This window comes from Oncorhynchus gorbuscha, linkage group LG02 (assembly GCF_021184085.1).
Source record: "Oncorhynchus gorbuscha isolate QuinsamMale2020 ecotype Even-year linkage group LG02, OgorEven_v1.0, whole genome shotgun sequence".
Lineage (NCBI taxonomy): Eukaryota > Metazoa > Chordata > Actinopteri > Salmoniformes > Salmonidae > Oncorhynchus > Oncorhynchus gorbuscha.
Window position 1 is genome coordinate 21106970 of NC_060174.1, and position 20024 is coordinate 21126993.

Below are 20024 nucleotides of genomic sequence, written 5' to 3' on the forward strand. Positions count from 1 at the left end.
ACTGTACATGAGGGGAAAACAAGGTTCCTTTATAAGGCCTTGGTACAGGAAGTCTTTTAAAGCTCTAAAAACATGCATTAAATGTGTGAGGTTTAGAGTGGTGTGTGTGTGTGTATGTACGTGTTTGTGTGTGTCACAGGTCAATAGATCCTCTAGGTGGGAGAGTTTCCTTATTGAGCATCTGTCACTTAGTGCGTGTCACAGCCCACCTGCCAGCCAGCGTGTCAGGGGCTGACTGTGTGTCAGCACTTATCTGTCCAACGAGGGAGAACTCCCTCTCTCTGGGTCTTGGCAGGGCAATGTGTATGTGTGTGTGTTAAAGCAGACCTCAGCTGGCATGTCTAAAAATCACTGCCAATTGTGTGTTTGTTTGTAAACGCTGCTTACAAAGCAATGAGTAATAGTATTCATATGCATTTGTATGTCAGGTCCTCTCCAGGTCAGTGTGTTTTAGACCTCTAGCCCCTATCAGTCCCAGCTCCGAGTCCCCACCTTTATCCTCGCTGGCTCCACCGGAACCCATGCAGATTGGACGCATCTCCTAGGCTGAGAGAGACCGCCGGATGAGGGAGCGACGCTGTCTATATTGCGGCAAACCGGGCCTTTTCCGTTCCACGTGTCCCGGGCTCCAGGGAAATGCTCTGTCCCGTACAGACCGGGGGGAACTGTAACGGGAAACATAACCTCCTCCCATCCGTCCAACTCCCGTCTGCTCATTCCAGTCACCCTTTCCTGGGACAACCACAAGCTTCACCTTCAAGCCTTGGTATACTCTGGAGCCGCAGGTAACTTCATGGATGGTGTCTGGGCGAAGGAGAATGGCGTTCCCTCTGAACCTCTAAGTGACCCCATGAGGGTTACTACATTGGATGGAAGCACTTTGGGATCTGGACTTGTCACTCATGTCACTACCTCCTTGCGACTTTCAGTTTCACAACACCAGGAATTGATGAACTTTCATTTGATCTCCTGTTCCGAGTTCCCTCTCGTCCTTGGATACCCCTGGCTTCACAGCCATAACCCTCACATCGACTGGTCTGTGGGCACTATCAAGCAGTGGGGTCCTATGTGCCAAGCTACTTGTATTTTCCCGAATTCCCCGAGTTCTACTCCCGAGTCTTTAGAATCCATCGACCTGACCCGAGTTCCCGAGTGTTACCATGACCTCAAACTGGTATTTAGCAAACAGAGGGCCACCATGCTACCACTCCATAGACCTTATGATTGCCCCATCGAACTGTTTCCGGGCACTTGCCCCCCCAGGGGTCGGATATTTTCCCTATCTCCACCCGAACAAGCTGCTATGGATACCTACATCAAGGACGCTCTGGAAGCAGGCCTCATGCGTCCATCCACCTCCCCGGCGGGAGCAGGGTTTTTCTTTGTGGCCAAGAAAGACGGTGGATTACGTCCTTGCATCGACTACCGGGGACTCAATGCCATAACCGTCCGTAACCGTTACCCGCTACCCCTTATGGCCACAGCCTTCGAGCTGCTCCAGGAAGCAGTTGTTTTCACTAAGCTTGCCCTGCGGAACGCATACCATCTTGTGCGGATCAGACCTGGTGACGAGTGGAAGACCGCTTTCAACACGCCTACTGGTCACTATGAATACTTGGTGAAGCCCTTCGGCCTGACCAACGCCCCAGCGGTGTTCCAAGCGCTCATAAACGATGTGCTTAGGGATATGCTTAACATATTTGTGTTCGTTTACTTGGATGACATCCTCATCTTTTCGAGCTCTCTTCAAGAACACACTAAGCATGTCAGACAAGTACTCAAACGCCTCCTAGACAGCCATCTGTACGTTAAGCCGGAAAAATGTGAATTCCATTACTCCCGAGTACAATTCCTGGGATTTGTAGTGGAACCCGGTCGAGTCCAAATGGACCCAAGGAAGGTAGGAGCGGTAGCAGATTGGCCCACCCCCAAAACCATTAAGGAAGTTCAGCGTTTCCTGGGCTTCACTAACTTTTACCGCAAGTTCATCAAGAACTTCAGCTTGGTGGCAGCCCCTTTCTCAGCTTTAACCAAGGGTGGCAATGCAAGGTTTTTGTGGGGAAGAGAAGCTGAGACGGCCGTCCAAGGACTCAAGCAGCGCGTCCTCTCTGCTCCCATCCTGATACTACCGACTACGGATGAACCGTGGTGGAGGTAGACGCCTCAGAGGTTGGTGTTGGAGCTGTCCTGTCTCAGAGGGGTGAAGATAAGAAGCTTCATCCGTGCACTTTCTTCTCACACCGGCTTACCCCGGCTGAGGAACTATGATGTGGGGGATCGTGAACTCCTAGCGGTTAAGATGGCATTGAAGGAATGGAGACACTGGCTCGAGGGGGCTTCTCACCCGTTTCAAGTGCTTACGGACCACAAAAATCTGGAGTATATCCAGCAGGCGAAGCGGTTGAACTCTAGACAAGCTAGATGGTCTCTTTTCTTCAATCGATTCCAGTTTATCCTCACCTATCGGCCCGGGTCGAAGAATCTCAAACCGGATGCCCTGTCCCGAGTCTACGCTCCTGCCATTCGAGATGACACAGACATGCCTGTCCTTCCTGCTGCTAAGATCGTGGATCCGATCTCGTGGCAAGTTGAGGATACCGTGAGACGAGCTCAAGCTATTGAACCGGACCCAAAAGGAGGTCCTGCCAATCGGTTGTTTGTCCCCAAGGCAGTGAGGACTCAGGTCCTTCTGTGGGGGCACTCCTCTCGCCTCACCTGTCACCCGGGCGTAGGTCGCACCTTGGAGTTCATCCAGCGTAAGTTCTGGTGGCCTACCATAAGAGAAGACGTTGCCACTTTTGTCAATGCCTGCCCCGTGTGCTGCCAGGGCAAATCTTCTCACCTCCGCCCGCAAGGACTCCTTCACCCTTTACCTGTTCCCCACAGAACCTGGTCCCATATCTCGTTGGACTTTATTACTGGCCTTCCTCCATCCCATGGCAATACTACTATCCTAGTCATTATCGACAGGTTTTCAAAGGCGGCCAGGTTCGTCCCTCTGACTAAGTTACCTTCTGCCAAGGAAACGGCTGAGTTGGTAATTAATCATGTGTTCCGAGTCTTCGGCATTCCTCAAGATATGGTTTCTGACAGAGGTCCCCAGTTCGCCTCTAGGTTTTGGAAGGCCTTCTGCCAACTCATGGGGGCTTCTGCCAGTCTATCTTCAGGGTACCATCCGGAGTCCAACGGCCAAACTGAGAGGATGAATCAAGAGCTGGAAACCACCCTCCGATGTATGACTCGTAACAACCCGTCCACATGGTCGTCCTTCATTGTTTGGGCCGAATACGCGCACAACACCTTGCGCTCCTCCTCCACTGGTATGTCCCCGCACGAGTGTCAGTTTGGCTATGCCCCTCCATTGTTCCCGGACCAGGAGGCAGAAGTCAGAGTGCCTTCAGCCTTGAAGTTCGTCAGACGCTGTCGGCTTATGTGGAGGAAGACCCGTCTTAATCTTATGCGTTCCTCACAGAGGTACCAACAACAAGCCAACAGACGTCGCCGTCCCGGGCCTACCCTGCGCCCGGCCAGAGAGTCTGGCTCTCCACAATAGACTTACCACTACGGGTGGAGTCTCGCAAGCTGTCCCAAAAATACATCGGTCCCTTTAAGGTTGCCAGGAGAGTTAACCCAGTTTCTTATCGCCTACACTTACCCAGATCCCTTAAGATTAATCCCACGTTTCACATTTCCTTATTAAAACCTGTTGTTTTTTCTCCCCTTGTCCCGGCAGACAGACCTCCCCCTCCGCCTCGTGTCATTGGAGGCCAGCCGGCTTATACCGTCCATCGGATACTGGATTCCCGCCGGGTGCAGCGGTCCTGGCAGTATCTGGTGGACTGGGAAGGCTACGGTCCCGAGGAGCGCTCCTGGGTTCCTGCCAAAGACATACTGGACCCTGACCTCATTCGTCAGTTCAGGGCCCTCCACCCTGAGAGAGCTGGTAGGAACGTCAGGAGCCGTTCCTAGGGGGGGGATTCTGTCAGGATTTGGCCAGGGTTGTTCCGGTTTTTGGTCACTAGATGCCCCCATTGTGCCTTTTGACCTTTTGTTTTCCCTTGATCCCCATTATTATTTGCACCTGTGCCTCGTTTCCCCTGATTGTATTTAAACCCTTTGTTTTCCTCAGTTCTTTGCTCTGTGTTTGTATGTTATCACCCAGCCCTAGTACTCTGTGAACTCTTGTTGATCCCGGTGGACTCTCTTGTGGAATTCTGTTTTTTGTTCTTCTTTGTTTGTTTTTGAGTATCTTTTGAGGCTTTTTGTGCTATTCCTTCCACCTTGTGGATTGACCTTTTTTGTCTTGGAGGATTACCTTTGTTCTTGTGGAATTCCTTTTGAGGTTGTGGAGTTACATGTTTTCCTGAAGAACTTCACTTTTTACTTCATTAAATACACCGTCTCAAGTACTGCTGTGTCTGCCTCGTCTTCTGGGTTCTGCCGACTATTCGTGGCTCAGTTGGTTAAGTGACTGTTTCTCACTCCGGAGACCTGGGTTCGTAACCGGGCCCTGACAGTAGTGTTGTAGAGTGGATACATTGAAGTTCCCTCTGTTCTTAAGAAACTGTCTGTCCTTTCCTACATAAGTTTACAGCTGCAGCTGATACATCCTAGACGTCGAGTTATCACCTCTTCTCTAGTAAATAATCCTTCAAAGTTCATAACAAGTTGCCATAATCAGCTTGCGCTGTATTCTGGCTGGTCTTGTCGAAACTCACCATTCCAGCGTGGTGATCGTCACCTCCACCTTGAAATTCACCATTTTAAACAGCAGTCCTAACATTTCTGGAACTACAGTGGACGTCCGTCACCAGGCTTTTGTACTGGGGGAGAAACTAATGTCTGTTCACTTGGACATGGCCACTGAGTGAGCAGAAGTTTGAGCAATGCTCTAATTTTTGAAGATAAAAATCACAATCTTTTCACAAATAGTTTCATATTTAAACATTTAAATTGCACAACAATTCAATGTGAATCTGATAACTAGAATGTGTAGTAGACTTTACAAGATACAATTTGTCATCCTAGATACAACTGATCTGACATCATATTCTTTAAGTACCAATGGACACTTTCAACTGGTTGAGAAAGGGAAATATTGTTCCATTCCCCAACCTTTTGATGTTACCGTACTTTATCTGTGGTAACACGGGGCTTTCCAAGAGTCCATTCTGTAGAGTGGAGAGAAAAGGGAGAAAGGCATTTATGGGGGGGGGGCGTCATGACAACTATATACACAGTACCAGTCAATAGGTTGAACACAAACCCTTGAATGAGTAGGTTTCCTTATTTTTACTTTGTAATATAGATTAGGGAAGACATCAAAACTATGAAATCATGTAGTAACCAAAAATGTGTTAAATATATTTTAAAATGAGATTCTTCAAAGTAGCCACCCTTCGCCTTGACAGCATACATTGACATTCTAGATGACTCTGTTCTTCCAACTTTGTGGCAACAGTTTGGGCAAGGCCCTTTCATGTTTCAGCATGACAATGCTCCCATGCACAAAGCGAGGTCCATACAGAAATACATTTGCCGAGATCGGTATGGAAGAACTTGACTGGCCTACACAAGCCCGTATTGTTCCCATTCCGCTGTCCACCTCTTGAGGATGACTGGTGTAAACCTAAGATAGAAACACAGTTTTCAAGGCAGCTAGTCCCCAACCTCTCATACCTTATCCCTTGGTAGTCCCTGGCCTCCCATTACCTGCTGCTCGTTAGTAATGGGGCCATTAGCTCTAAGATTAACAAGGTTAATAGGAGCAGGACAGTGTTCACCAGACTGATACAGCAGTCAATCAGCTATCAGAGGGTTCCCTCATATATACCTTGCTGCTCACCCCACAAATAACTCCAAGGCTAGGTTTAGATCCCTTAAAGACTGTGATTTTGGAGGCCGGGACATTTCTGACTGGCAACCATGACAATAGTTTGAATTTGACAATTAACACAAATGAATCTTCAAGGTATAGTAAATTACACGTGGTCAAGTTTACAAACACACCTGCACCTCAGAGCAACAAGCCACTGCATGTGGGCATGGTTCTCACAGAGGCTGAGTAACAGCACTAAGCCACTGATGGGTAGTTTTACACTTGAACTTAGCCTCATCTACTGGACAAACATATTACAGCAGCAGACATTCATGAAAATTGTTTTGAATAAAACTCACCAGCCAGTTTACATCTCCATCTAGGACCTGGTCGGACCCCCCTTTGCCTCCAGAACAGCCCAAATGCTTCTGGGCATGTATTCTACAAGTAGGAAACTTTCCATGTTGGTCCATGATGACGCGCTGGCATCACGCAGTTGCTAGAGATTGGACGGCAGTACACCACCGCCACCAGCTTGTACTATTGACACCAGTGTCGTGTCTTTGGCTATGCCGGATTAAATGATATGACATGCTATTCTATAAAATAATTTATCCGTAATTAATATCACCTGATTGAGCTAATCATGTAAATGTAATTAACTAGAGAGTCGGGCACCACAAAATAATATTTATAGAGCTGTTATCTTCCGAATAAACTCTTAAAGACCGAGTAATATTTTACATCAATAGCAGTCAATATCAATCGTCACCTTAATTCAGTCTCATCTGAAAGTTGTAAATTCTTAGTTATCTGCACGAACCCTGGCTAACAATTTGAATCAGCAATACAAAATTGGGTTTAATTATTTATTTACTAAATACCTAACTAATCACACAGAATTACACATAACTTGATTACAAATAGCGTCATAAATGAAAAGGTCCCTGGCGGGCGGAACAGATATGACAGCTTGTTACACAAAGGAAAATGGGATGGGTTGAGTGAAGGAGCGGGAAGACTGAGGTACAAAGGGAAGAAGCTGGGCTATCGTAAATACAGTATCTTATGCATTCTAAATTACCGCCCATTTGGAAAAGGAAAATGCAATAAATATTTACTCTGAGCTGCGCTTCGGTAGGTTGGTGGTAGATGGAAGGCCGTGTTGCCCAACCCAGTCCTTTGAAGAATGTCTCTGGTGGTCAATTGTATACGTTGTAGTAACGTCGTTGTGTGGTAGACGGGATACTCTGTCTGTTCCTTCCTAACCTGCGTTTGCAGCTGCGGTTGCTAACTCGCGGCTAGGAGGTATCACTTCTGTAATGAATAAGAGTTCAAAGTTCATACCATTCGCAACCAAAGCTCATGCTGATGTTGGCTTCGTTCTGTAGTTATTATATGAACCATTCTGACATAGGACCGTCGTCCTACATCCCCGGAACAGGAAGTTCTATTGTCGTCAAGGGCTTATATTGGAAGGGAGAGGAGGGCGTGTTTGAAAAGTTTTATAACCAAGGGTTTTGCAAATGTAACCTCAGTAGCATAGAGAGAGGAAAAAGGGGGGGAAGAGGCATTTATGACTGTCATAAACCTAACCCCCAGGACAACGTCATGACACCAGGCAGGATGTGTCCATGGATTTATGCTGCTTACGCCAAATCCTGACTCTGCCATCAGCAAGACGCAACAGGAACCAGGATTTTTTCGGACCAGGCAATATTGTCCACTGCTCATTGTCCAGTGTTGGTGATCGCGTGCCCACTGGAGCCGCTTCTTGTTTTTAGCTGACAGAAGTAGAACCCGGTGTGGTCGTCTGCTGCAACAGCCCATCCGTGAAAATAATTTGAGATGCTGTTCTGCACACCACTGTGGTGCTGCACTGTTATTTGTCTGTTTGTGGCCCCATTGTGTGTGAAAAGCCCAGCCGTTTCTGAGATACTGACAATTATTCCACACCCTGAGTCGCTTACGTCACTAGTTTTACCCATTCTAAAGTTCAATCGAACAGTAACTGAATGCCTCGATGCCTGTCTGCCTGCTTTATATAGCAAGCCACGGCCGTGTTACTCACTGTTTGTAGGAGCGATACATTCAGGGATGTAAACTGGTGAGGGACAAGAAAAAATTTGCACTCACCCCCGTCTCCGTGGTCAGGCTTCTCACCTACCGTTGCCACTTCGTTATCGTTCAGGGGACGCGCTGTAACTGGCAAGCTGCCTTCCCAGAGTGCGAGCTGATGCTGTAACTATGAAGTTGGTTGCCTCTTCTTTCTTCGGTCACGTGCTGCGCTGAATTCTGTTGTTACATAAACGATTGGCTGAGCCTTGGATACAGCCAGTATTGCTACAAACGCGCATCACTCGTTCACTTACAGCCAGTAGTGATCCAACCCCGAACCCCAAACGTTTTCCCCCATCGTATCTACACAAAACACGTATTTTGGATTAAAAACAGTGAATTTCACCGAAAGGTGACTAGTTTGCGTCGCTGTACATTTTCGTGAACAGGTGGTGTACCTAATAAACTGGTCGATGAGTGTATATTTTAAAGGAATAGCTCTGTATTCATCAAAACATATCATCCTAAATTATGATTCAGAAGGGTGATACTTAGTGACATCAATGAAAACTAAAGACACCAGACAGGTGAAAACTGTGATAAGAGAGACATGCTCACTGTTGAAGACCATGTTGTGGTCCTTCCATGGTGCATACCACTTAGAGTCCCTGTGCAGCACCACTCCCATGGCCTCCCTAGAAAACAGATCCCTGCTCAGTGCTCACGCACATCCACCAGACATAGTACAGCAGAAAGTAAACCGTTATCTAGACTAGAACTGCATTTCACTGTGGCTGTCTATCCAAATTACACCCCAAAGTGCAATTTGGGCACTGAAAAATGTGTTGTGTTACTGAACACAATTCTACTTGAGTAATGATCTAGAGATACTGGATTTTATTTATCCGTTATTTTACCAGGTAAGTTGACTGAGAACACGTTCTCATTTGCAGCAACGACCTGGGGAATAGTTACAGGGGAGAGGAGGGGGATGAGAGTCGGGACACCCGTTTAACGTCCCATCCAAAAGACGGCACCGTACACAGCAGTGTCCCCAATAACAGACCTCGGGATTTGGGATATCTTTTAGACTAGGGGAGAGAGTGCCTCCTACTGGCCCTCCAACACGACTTCCAGCAGCATCTGGTCTCCCATCCAGGGACTGACCAGGACCAACCCTGCTTATCTTCAGAAGCAAGCCAGCAGTGGTATGCAGGTGGTATGCTGCTGAATAAGTGGCAGACTGGCAGCTCGTACTCATTAGCCTCGAAGACCTTGTTCTCATTTTCTTCAGCCTTGGATGAAAAGTCGCTCCTCTTCCGTAGTCTCTTGGGGGCCCACTCTGATTAAGATCATCAATCTCCTTCTTCACACTCTCCATACCCTGTGTGAGCACATACAACAGGCTTAAGAGGAAATGCATGGCTGTTATGATGCGCTACCTAATCAGTGGGTTGATTCTGCACATTCCTTCCTGATCATTAAACTTACTTGGTTTATGCAGTGACAATAAAAAAACAGTGCTGGATTGGTCCTTTTTGTACCTTGTCCCTGACTATTTATGTCTCACCTGTGATATTGCTCTGAAGGCACCATTCTTTCCCAGTTTCCCTCCACTCTTGGACACAGACTCTGCTTCCTCCATGCGATCCTTGATCTTCTTCCCTATATCTGTACGACTGACCTCTTCCAGACCCTAAAAGACAGACAGACACACAGGAACATTAACTTCTTATGTCTGACCCTCACACCCTTTCTGTTGACATGACAAAGGTCTACTTATGTTATTAATGTCCATGTTGACATTTAATTAACATGCAGCGCTACATTTACCATACTCAGGTTCAGTGATCAAAGCTGATGACAGTGACTACAGCAGACAATCCATGTACAGTACCTCTTTCACAGTCTCTGCGAAGGTCCCTAACTTCTTCTTCAGAACTTCAGACATCTTCACAGTTTCAGACTATGGTTTTCTGAGGAAGAAAGTGAAATGGAATAGTGTGAAAAGTGAGAAGACAAAAAAACAATAATTGTCCAATCCAACCTGCCAAACAACATCCTTTGTCCAATGGGACAACGTGTGACACACGCTTCAATATTATTTGCCGGGCCACAGATTTTGACCTAAATATAATGGAATGAAGCTGTTAAATGTTTTGGTACTCACATATTTCCGCCAAGCTTGATTCAGAGCTACCGATTCTTCCCGCTTTTTGGCCTCCTTCGCGAAACTTCTTGATGTTCTCCTTCATCTCCTTGTTCTTGCTGAGCTCCTGCTTGAGGTTATCCAAGAACCCCCCAAAGAAGCTTTTTCGGCCACCTTCCTGTCTGATGCATACCGCACCTAGAGCAAGATATGGTCATTGTATTAGTTAGAGAGAGGAACACATTTCTGCATAAGAATAAAATAATTTTGGTTATCTGACAAATTCTGCATTCAACCACACACACTACATTGCAGGGCAAGGCCTGGTTGGCTAAAGCAGAAACTGATTTGATACACTGCTGTCTAAGCACTTTGAATGTTAAAACTAAGAACTTAGTGAACTGTAAAACAGAAAGGAAGGTACAATTCAAATTGTATACAATTAATGATTAGCATGATTATCACAAGCGGAACATTCACTGTTACCTGTGAGGAACTTGTGAGGGACCCACATATCCTGTATACATGAGGTCTGTTGTGTAGGAGCAATATGAAGGACTGGACACTAGAAAACTTTTAACACATTGCTGGAGGATGAAATGCACAATAAGAAAAACTCAAAACATTACGAAACATTTTGTTCTAGCCACATTATGATTGGCCAAGATGCTTTGTTAGGCATACAATACATACCTAAAACAAGTGATATTGCCAACTCATGAGATTGTCTATGCTATTGAAATACGTACGCAAGTGTAAATAATGCAAATTCAAAATGTGTGTATTATTTTAATGACAGCAATACACTGTTGCTTGGTGCACATGTTCTACTGTTATGAATCAAGCCCCAAACACCAACAAGTCTTGCTGCTAAATTAGCGGGGTAGTCTGGTTCGGCATTTTGCAGTGGAGCAGTATATACTTCGAGAATATATATGTTTCTATATATATATATATATATATATTGATATATATATATATATATATATGTATATATGTTTCTATTTTCAATAATGGGTAACCTTAATTATTGAAGATTATAAGACAACTTGGAAAAATATGTTAAATGAGAACTTACCTGGTAATACAAACACAAGGCCGACATCTTGCATGCATTGCATGTGACCTTTTCCGATGATGACCTTCTGACGTGTGTGTGCCGCTCAGTAGAAAATGGGCCTGATCAGACAGCTCAGAGCTTCTGCTCTTTTCTGTCCATAAGAAACTATTGGATTGGTGGAAGGGGCTGGGCAGGCCAGGAGCAAGGAAGGAGGGTGTGGTCGTGCAAGGCAACCCCAGAGGCTAGATTCCCTAAGGTTTTTATCAGAACGGGCGTAGATTAGTTTTGCCTTTTTCTTTTCCCGACATGGGTTTGTGGTGTTTACTTTAAAAAAATAAAATAGAAATAAAAAATAAAAATACAAGATAAAACTTCATTGATATTATATCTCACAACTGTGCAGGGGAAGAGGGGTGGGGGCGCTAAGGAGAGTGCATTCACATATATCTACACACTTTCATACACACACAATTGATTGTATTTTTTTGGTACTTTTTTGTCATTTTATCCCCCCCCTCCCCTTTCCTCTCTTCTAGGTCAGTTTCAGCATTATGGACATGGGTGTATCTGTGGTCCATTTGGCCTGTCCCATGGCTTCCTTCAACGATGGGTTGTGAGTGGCTCTGTTGATGAACTTCTGGCCAATGATTGGCTGTCTATTGTTGATTGATGTCAGTCCAGATATGATGTTAACATAGTGATTGCTGATGTATCTTGGTAGTCTGTAAGCCATTTTTATTGCCATGTTTTGGATTATCTGTAGCCGATTCATCTGCTGCGGTGAAGCTGTTGTCCAGGCTGGTAGGGCGTATTCAAAGAGGGGTAGGATGTAGCTGATGTAGACTTTCAGCACTGTCTGAGGTGAGGCTCCAAATTTTCTTCCGCACAGCATTTTTAGGTGGTTTAGTCTTTTTCGTCCCTCTCTCTCCATGTTCGCTATATGGGTTGTCCAGCGCATGTTCTTCTGGAAGGTGACTCCAAGGAATTTTGCTTATTTTTCTACTTTTATTGTTTCACCGTAGAGTTTGAGATCTATGGGTTTCCAGTTTTTTTTGCTGGTGCTTCTTGTGAAGAGGACACATTGGGTCTTTTGTGGGTTAAATTTTACTCGCCACATGTTAGACCATGTCTCGATCATTTCAATAGACTTCTGGAGTTTTTTGCAGCAAGTTGAGGACATTTGGAGCTGGACCAGTAGCAGAGGTCATCGGCAAACTGTGAGACTTGACCTATGGTGGGTTGAGGGTAGTAAATATCTGTTATGTTGAGTAGAAAAAGTAGCGTGCTTAGAACTGCCCCCTGTGGGACACCTGCTTCAGGGGTGAAAGGTGAGGATATGGCTCTGGAGACCTTCACTTTAATTGTATGGTTGTGGAGAAAGCTAGTGATGATGTTTCTGATGGAGAGTGGTAGTTTGAGATTGGAGTCTGCAAGCCGGTAATACAGTCCACTGTGCCACATCTTGTCAAATGCTTTCTCTATATCAAAGAAAACCGCCAGGGTAAGTTATTTTTACTTGATGTTCCGAAGGATGTCTTCTAACAGTCTTAGAATGTTATCGGTGGTTGATCTTGTTTTCCTGAAGCCTGCTTGGTGGATTCCAAGGAGGCCCATTGAGTGGCAACTCAGTCTTTGGGTGAGTATTCTCTCAAAAAGCTTCCCGACATGACGGAGGCTGATTGGTCTGTAACTTGTGACGTTGTATGGGTCTTTGCCAGGTTTGTGGATCATTGTGACAACTGCAGATTTCCATGGTAGGGGAAAGTAGCCTTCCGTGAGACATGCTGTGAAGAGGTTGGAAAGGAGGTGCAGGTATTCATCAGGTGCTTGTTTGATGAGTGTGCTGTCAATGTTGTCTTCCCCTGGTGCTTTGTTTTTTGTTTTTTTCAGGTGAGTCTTGATTTCTTCAATGCTAACAGAGCGGGTGAGGGGATGGTCTACTGGTGTCAGATTTGAAGTGTACACTGTTTTCTGTATTTCTCTGTCGACAATGGTTTTCCAGTCTTTGTCAAAGAGAGGATCGTCGGGACAAGAATGAACATTTTGTAGGTGGTTTCTGAATAATGTTGCTTTTGTTTCGTTGTCTTCGATGAGTTGGTTTTGAGACTTTAGCACAGGTATGATATTATTGGTTGTTTAGTTTAGTTTAGTTTATTTTATTTTTACAGGGACAGTGCACATTAATCAACGTTTCAGTAAAAGTGCCGGTTTTAGCCAGCCGGCTAATTTTCAACCGCAGTCCCTGGGCAGGTTAGTAAAAACAATTACAATATAGACAATAGCACCATAGAACAAGCAAGACATAGCAACATAGGACAAGCAAGATATAGCATACAGACAGAGCAACATAGAACAAAAAGCAGCAAAACAAAATTCATAAAAGCAACAAAGTGTTTCCACACCTCACAAGCTACAGACAACAGACAACATGGAAAGCGGCAACACACAGCTAGGGACCATGTTCACAAATCTGATTGACCTTTAGCCAGGTCTTCAAGCATTTTGTGAAAGTGTGATATGTGGTGCAGTTATTTGTGTCTGATGGCAGTGTATTCCAGACATGGGAAGCTCTCACAGAGAATGCAGATTTACTAAAGGTGCTTTTCCTTAGGGGAACTATACAGTCACCTCTCATGGCAGACCTTGTGGATCTGCTGCCATATGTCTGGGTTTTCTGTTTAACAAAAATATTGAGTGGAGGGGGAGCCAGGCCATTAAGGATCTTGAATACAAGACATGCGTCGGTGTATTGCACAAGATTTTCCCAACTCAAGAGCTCATGCTTTCTAAGGATGTGACAATGATGATGGCTATTGGGCTTCCTATCAAGCACTTTGAGAGCCTGTTTGTAGACAGACTGAATAGGTTTTATTGTTGTACAGCAAGCTTGGGCCCAACTAGTCAAGCAGTATGTTAAGTGGGGGAGTATCATAGAATTGAAGTACAGTTTTGCTACCTCTGTAGTCAAACAATTTCATATAAATCGGAAATGAGCTAGGTTGAATTTGGTTATTTGAATTACCTTTTTCACATGCTTTTTAAAAGAGAGGTTGAAATCAAGTATGATGCCAAGGTACTTAAAATCGGATACCACCTGGAGCTTCTCCCCTGACACATAGACATCTGGCTCAGTAGCATCTGTTTCCCTCTTTGTGAAGAACATGCAAACAGTTTTTTTCACATTGAGATGCAAACACGAGTCACTGAGCCACTTTGTAACCTGGACCATTACAGTAGTGAGTTCTTGTGCAGCTTGTTGTTTGCTCTTTGCATGCACATATATCACTGTATCATCTGCATACATTTGAACTTCAGACCCAGTACAGACAGAAGGCAGATCATTAATGTACAGGCTGAACAGGAGGGGCCCCAGTATTGACCCTTGGGGCACGCCCACATCATAGCTATGAGTGGGTGACAGCTCATTGCTCACTCTGACACACTGAGTTCTGCCTTCAAGGTATGATTTCATACATCTCAAGGCATCAGGGGAAAAGTTGAACTTGGACAATTTTGTGATGAGAATCTCATGGTTAACAGTATCAAAAGCCTTCCTTAGGTCCAGAAACACAGCCCCAACAGCACCCCCTTTGTCCATCTTGGACTTCACATTTTCCAGAAGAAAGCAGTTGGCCGTTTCTGTGGAGTGTTTCGCTCTGAAGCCAAACTGCATGGAGTGTAATGTGAAGGGGCTGTTGTTGAGGTGGGCAATCAGTTGTTCTGCTACACACTTTTCAACAACCTTTGACACCACAGGTAGTATACTAATGGGCCTGTAGTTACTCACGTCAGCAGGGTCGCCTGATTTAAAGATGGCCGTTATTATGGCCGACTTCCATACCCTTGGAAACACACCGAGACCAATAGATGTGTTGGTGACCTTAGTAATGGGGCCAATGAGTGACTCTTTGTAGTTTTTAAGAAAGGTAGTGTCATGTTTTGTCATATATTGTCTTGTCCTTGTGCTTTCCCTTCTGTTCGTTTCCCCCTGCTGTTCTTATTAGGTTTGTTCCCTTTTTCTATCCCTCTCTCTCCCCCTCCCTCTCTCTCTTCTCTCTATCGTTCCGTTCCTGCTCCCAGCTGTTCCTCATTCTCCTAACTCACTCATTTAGTCTTTTCACACCTGTTCCCTATTTTTCCCTCTGATTAGAGTCCCTATTTCTCCCCTTGTTTTCCACTTCTGTCCTTGTCGGATCCTTGTATGATGTTCACTGTGCTGTGTCCTTGTCTCGCCCTGTCGTGTCTTGTCTCCTTCAGATGCTGCGTGTGAGCAGGTGTCTTAGTCTGCTACGGTCGGTGCCTTCCCGAAGCAACCTGCAGTCAATGGTCGAGTCTCCAGTCTGTCCTCGTTACTACGAGTGGATTTAAGTTTTTTTCCTGTTTTGTTTTCTTCTTTAGTGTTCCAGGATTATTACTTTTGCCATTTACTGGAATAAAGACTCTGTTTTCGCTAAGTCGCTTTTGGGTCCTCATTCTCAGCATAACAGGTAGAGTCCATCCCAAACACATCAATGGCTTTAGAGTTCTTTAGTGAGCTAATCACCTTGTTCACCTTTGACTCAGAAACCTCCCTTATGATGAGGACAGGTTGAGTGTCATTCACTAGCACTGAGCCCAAGAAATCAGTGGAGGGGTTCTGTGTCAGTAACCTGACAGAGTCAATAAAGTAGGAATTGAAGGCTGATGCTATTTCAACTGCATCCTGTGTTAGATTGTTATTCACCATGATTTCTAGTCTTTTTGCAGTGTTACTATGGTCTTTCCCTGTTAACTTTTTTAGATTCTCCCATATCAATTTAGAATTTCCCTTTGCTTCACCAATTATGTTAATAAAAAAGTTTGCCTTGGCCTGTCTGATTTCTTTTATCACCTTATTTCTCAACATGGTAAACCTACGTCTGTCATGCTCTAATTTAGATTTTAGGGCTATTTTTAGAGCATAATCCCGTTCTTTCATCAATTTCCAGATTTCTCCATTTAGCCAAGGAAGAGTGCTCTTTTGGCCAGGTTTGGATTTGATTTTCTTTAGGAAGCCATTTATTGTAGTCTGGATTGTGGATAGAAAAACCTGACTATCAGCTTCCACGTCTGTATAGGACAAGAGATCATTCCAGTTTATTCCCTTAATTGCTTTTTCAAAATAGTTTAATTCACTCTTAGGTATTCTGAGTTGATCCGGCTTTCTAACAGTAGAGAGGTTAAACCTGCTCTTAGACAGCTTTCTGGCTATAAGTGTCAGATTATGATCAGACAGCCGAGTAACCATATTGAATGATTTAGTCACTCTCTCTGGTTTATTACTGAACACCAAATCAATCTGTGTTTTAGAGCAACAAATCACCCTGGTTGGCCCTTTAACTAGCTGTGTAAGGTCAAAGGTATTAGTGATCCGTTTGAGCGTTTTCCTACAACACTTGTCTTCATAATTAATGTTAAAATCTCCCATTAAGATGACCTCTTTCCCAAAATCACATTCCCTAAGCATGGTATTAAACTGATCAAAAAACACACTTTTGGTGGAAGGTGGCCTATACATTCCAATGAGGGTAAAAGACATTTGGGGAGACAGTGTAACGTTCAGGCCGATACATTCTAGTTCATTATCACATGACCACTCAATTTGTTTACATCGGATATGTTCTTTAATGTAAATCATCACACCCCCTCCTCTTCCTTCAATCCTGTCTCTCCTGAAAACATTGTCTCCGTTAATTGTTTAGATTTTTTGCCAGAAGGTCCGGGGGTTGGTGTCTGTATCTAGCTGGTGATAGAAGGCAGTCCACTGTTTCTGTTTGTGGAGGGTAAAGTTGATGTCTGATGTGTGTGGAGGAGGATTTAGGCCATTTAGCCATGAACGCTTGTGTGTTGTTCATATACTGCCGTGCTGTGGCAGGTAAGCAAGAAATATATCCTTCGATTTGTGATAAAAGCACCAACATTGTTACAGATGTAGATTCACGCATCATCGTTACAAAAATAGCTTTATCTTTTCAAAAAATATTTCCAGGGGGAGACACGTTATGCCACGCAGCTGAGCAGACGTTGACAAACCGAGCTCTTCAAAGTTATTCTATTTTTACCTAAATAACAACGTTGAAACAATATTCTAACATCGGGTGATAAATTGTCAAGTACTTACCTTCCCAAAGAGCCATGGACCCCCGACCGAGAGGCAAGAAGGACGACCAAAACGTTGTTGATTCCCAAGATAACGATAACGCCACAGCTAGCAAGATTAGCATTAGCCCTCATAACTCAGACGACAGTTCCAGACTGTGGCTCTTGCGAGCCTGCCGACATGCAGGAGGGAGTTCAAAGTCCGTGTTGCCCAGCAACAGGCCCAAATATCACTGCTCTAGAGATCTGCATGGAGGAATGGGCCAAAATACCAGCAACAGTGTGTGAAAACCTTGTGAAGACAGAAAACGTTTGACCTCTGTCATTGCCAACAAAGGGTATATAACAAAATATTGAGATAAAGTTTTGTTATTGACCAAATACTTATTTTCCACCATAATTTGCAAATAAATTCATAAAAATCCTACAATGTGATTTTCTGATTTTTTTTTCTCATTTTGTCTGTCATAGTTGAAGTGTACCTATGATAAAAATTACAGGCCTCTCTCATATTTTTAAGTGAGAGAACTTGCACAATTGGTGGCTGACTAAATACTTTTTTGCCCCACTGTATATCCTACCAACGGGACATTAAAAACTGTAATATCTTGTGTTCACCGAGTTGTGGCTGAATGACGACATGAATAACATACAGCTGGCGGGTTTTACTCTTTTTCAGCAGCAACCTCTGGTAAGACAAAGGATGGCGGTCCGATGTATATTTGTAAACAACAGCTAGTGCAAGAAATCTAACGAAGTCTCAAGGTTTTGCTCGCCTGAGGTAGAGTATCTCATGATAAGCTGAAGACCACACTATCTACCAAGAGTTTTCATCTATATTCTTCGTAGCTGTCTATTTACCACCACAAGCCGATGCTGGCACTCTACCTCAGGTGAGCAAAACCTCAAGACTTATTAGAATTCATGCACCAGCTGATATTGACAAATAGACACAGACCGCCACCCCTTGGCTTACCGGCGGCAGCTGTTCTATTATGCCGATGCATGGAAAACCCAGCCAGCTATGTTATCCATGTTGTTATTCAGCCAAAACTCTGAGAAATATAAGATATTACCAAAGACGTTGTATATTTTAGATTCTAGAGTAGCCACCCTTTGCCTTGATGACAGCTTTACACACTCTATGGTGGTGAAATTACAAGATTATGTTATACTGTTATTGCATCAAATGGTTGTTTTATGTAACAGAATAGTTATGATGCCTTAGGTGATAAACCTAACAAGCCAGATTCCATTCATGTGAGGGAGATTGCTCCGGTCTGACTGGACTGTACCAGGGTGAGATGGCTTGGGAGGAACCTCGTTTTCAGGGCCAAATCCTGGTTTCCTTACAATGAGAACAGTCTTCACAGCAGATACTGTTATCAATTTATTTAATAGCAAATGCTATCTGGCTGGGGGAAAGTCCTTTCTCATATATTAAGTCTCACCTTGCGACCCATTCCACACATCTGTTTGTCATGTAGCCTCGGGGTGTGTATCTTTGCCATATACAAGATCTTGGTATTCTTTGTGTTGGGGCTCTCAACCCAACAGTCAAGAGTTTTGAGTTGACCAGCCTCGTTATTGCAGAGCACTCATTCACTTGTGTGTGTGGTAAGACCTACTTTCCTTATTAATAAGTGAATAAAGAAATTACTTTATGTATAACTCTGACTTGTGTGATATGTTTGTATCTCCTCAGTTGAGAATAAAGAAATAACCACAATTCTTTGCGTTCTCTCAACCAGAATGCTTTTCCAACAGTCTTGAAGGAGATCCCACAGCTGCATTTCCTTCACTCTGTGGTCCAACTCATCCCAAACAATCTCATTTGGGTTGAGATCAGGTGATTGTAGAGGCCAGGTCATCTGATGCAGCACTCCATCATTCTCCTTTGTCAAATATCCCTTAAAAAGCCTGGAGGTGCGTTTGTCATTTTCCTATTGAAAATGATAATCCCACTAAGCTCAAAACAGATGGGATGGCGTATCGCTGCAGAATGCTGTGGTAGCCATGCTGGTTAAGTGTGCCTTGAATTCTAAATAAATCACTGACAGTGATCACACCTCCTCCTCCATGCTTCACAGTAGGAACTATACATGCAGAGATCATCCATTCACCTACTCTACCACGCTACCATCAGTCTTGTGTCATGCCAACGGTAAAGCATCCTGAGACCATTCATGTGTGGGGTTGCTTCTCAGGCAAGGGAGTGGGCTCACTCACAATTTTGCCTAAGAACACAGCCATGGTACCAACACATCCTCTGAGAGGAACTTCTCCCAACCATCCAGGAACAGTTGTGACAATGACTTTTCCAGCATGATGGAGCACACTGCCATAAATCAATTGTGATAACTAAGTGACTCAGGAAACAAAACATCGATATTTTGGGTCCATGACCAGGAAACTCCCCAGACCTTAATCCCATTGAGAACTTGTAGTCAACCCTCAAGAGGCAGGTGGACAAACAAACCCACAAATTCTGACAAACTCCCAAGCATTGATTACGCAAGAATGGGCTGCCATCAGTGAGGATGTGGTCCAGAAGTTAATTGACAGCATGCCAGGGCAGATTGCAGAGGTCTTGAAAAAGGATCAACAATGCAAATATTGACTCTTTGCATCAACTTCATGTAATTGTCAATAAAAGCCTTTGACACTTATGAAATGCTTGTTATTATACTCCAGTATTCCATAGTAACATCTGACACAAATATCCAAAGACACTGAAGCAGCAAGCAGTGGAAATGAATGCGTCATTCTCAACTTCTGGCCACGACTGTACATGTCAGTGGCAAGGAAGACTGAAAACAAAA

At 44.3% G+C, this 20024-nt stretch overlaps 1 pseudogene; it reads right to left on the reverse strand.

Annotated features, from left to right (window-relative positions):
- Positions 1–7125: 7125 nt before the first annotated feature.
- LOC123991712 lies at positions 7126–17353 on the reverse strand (annotated as a pseudogene).
- Between the last annotated feature and the right edge of the window lie 2671 nt (positions 17354–20024).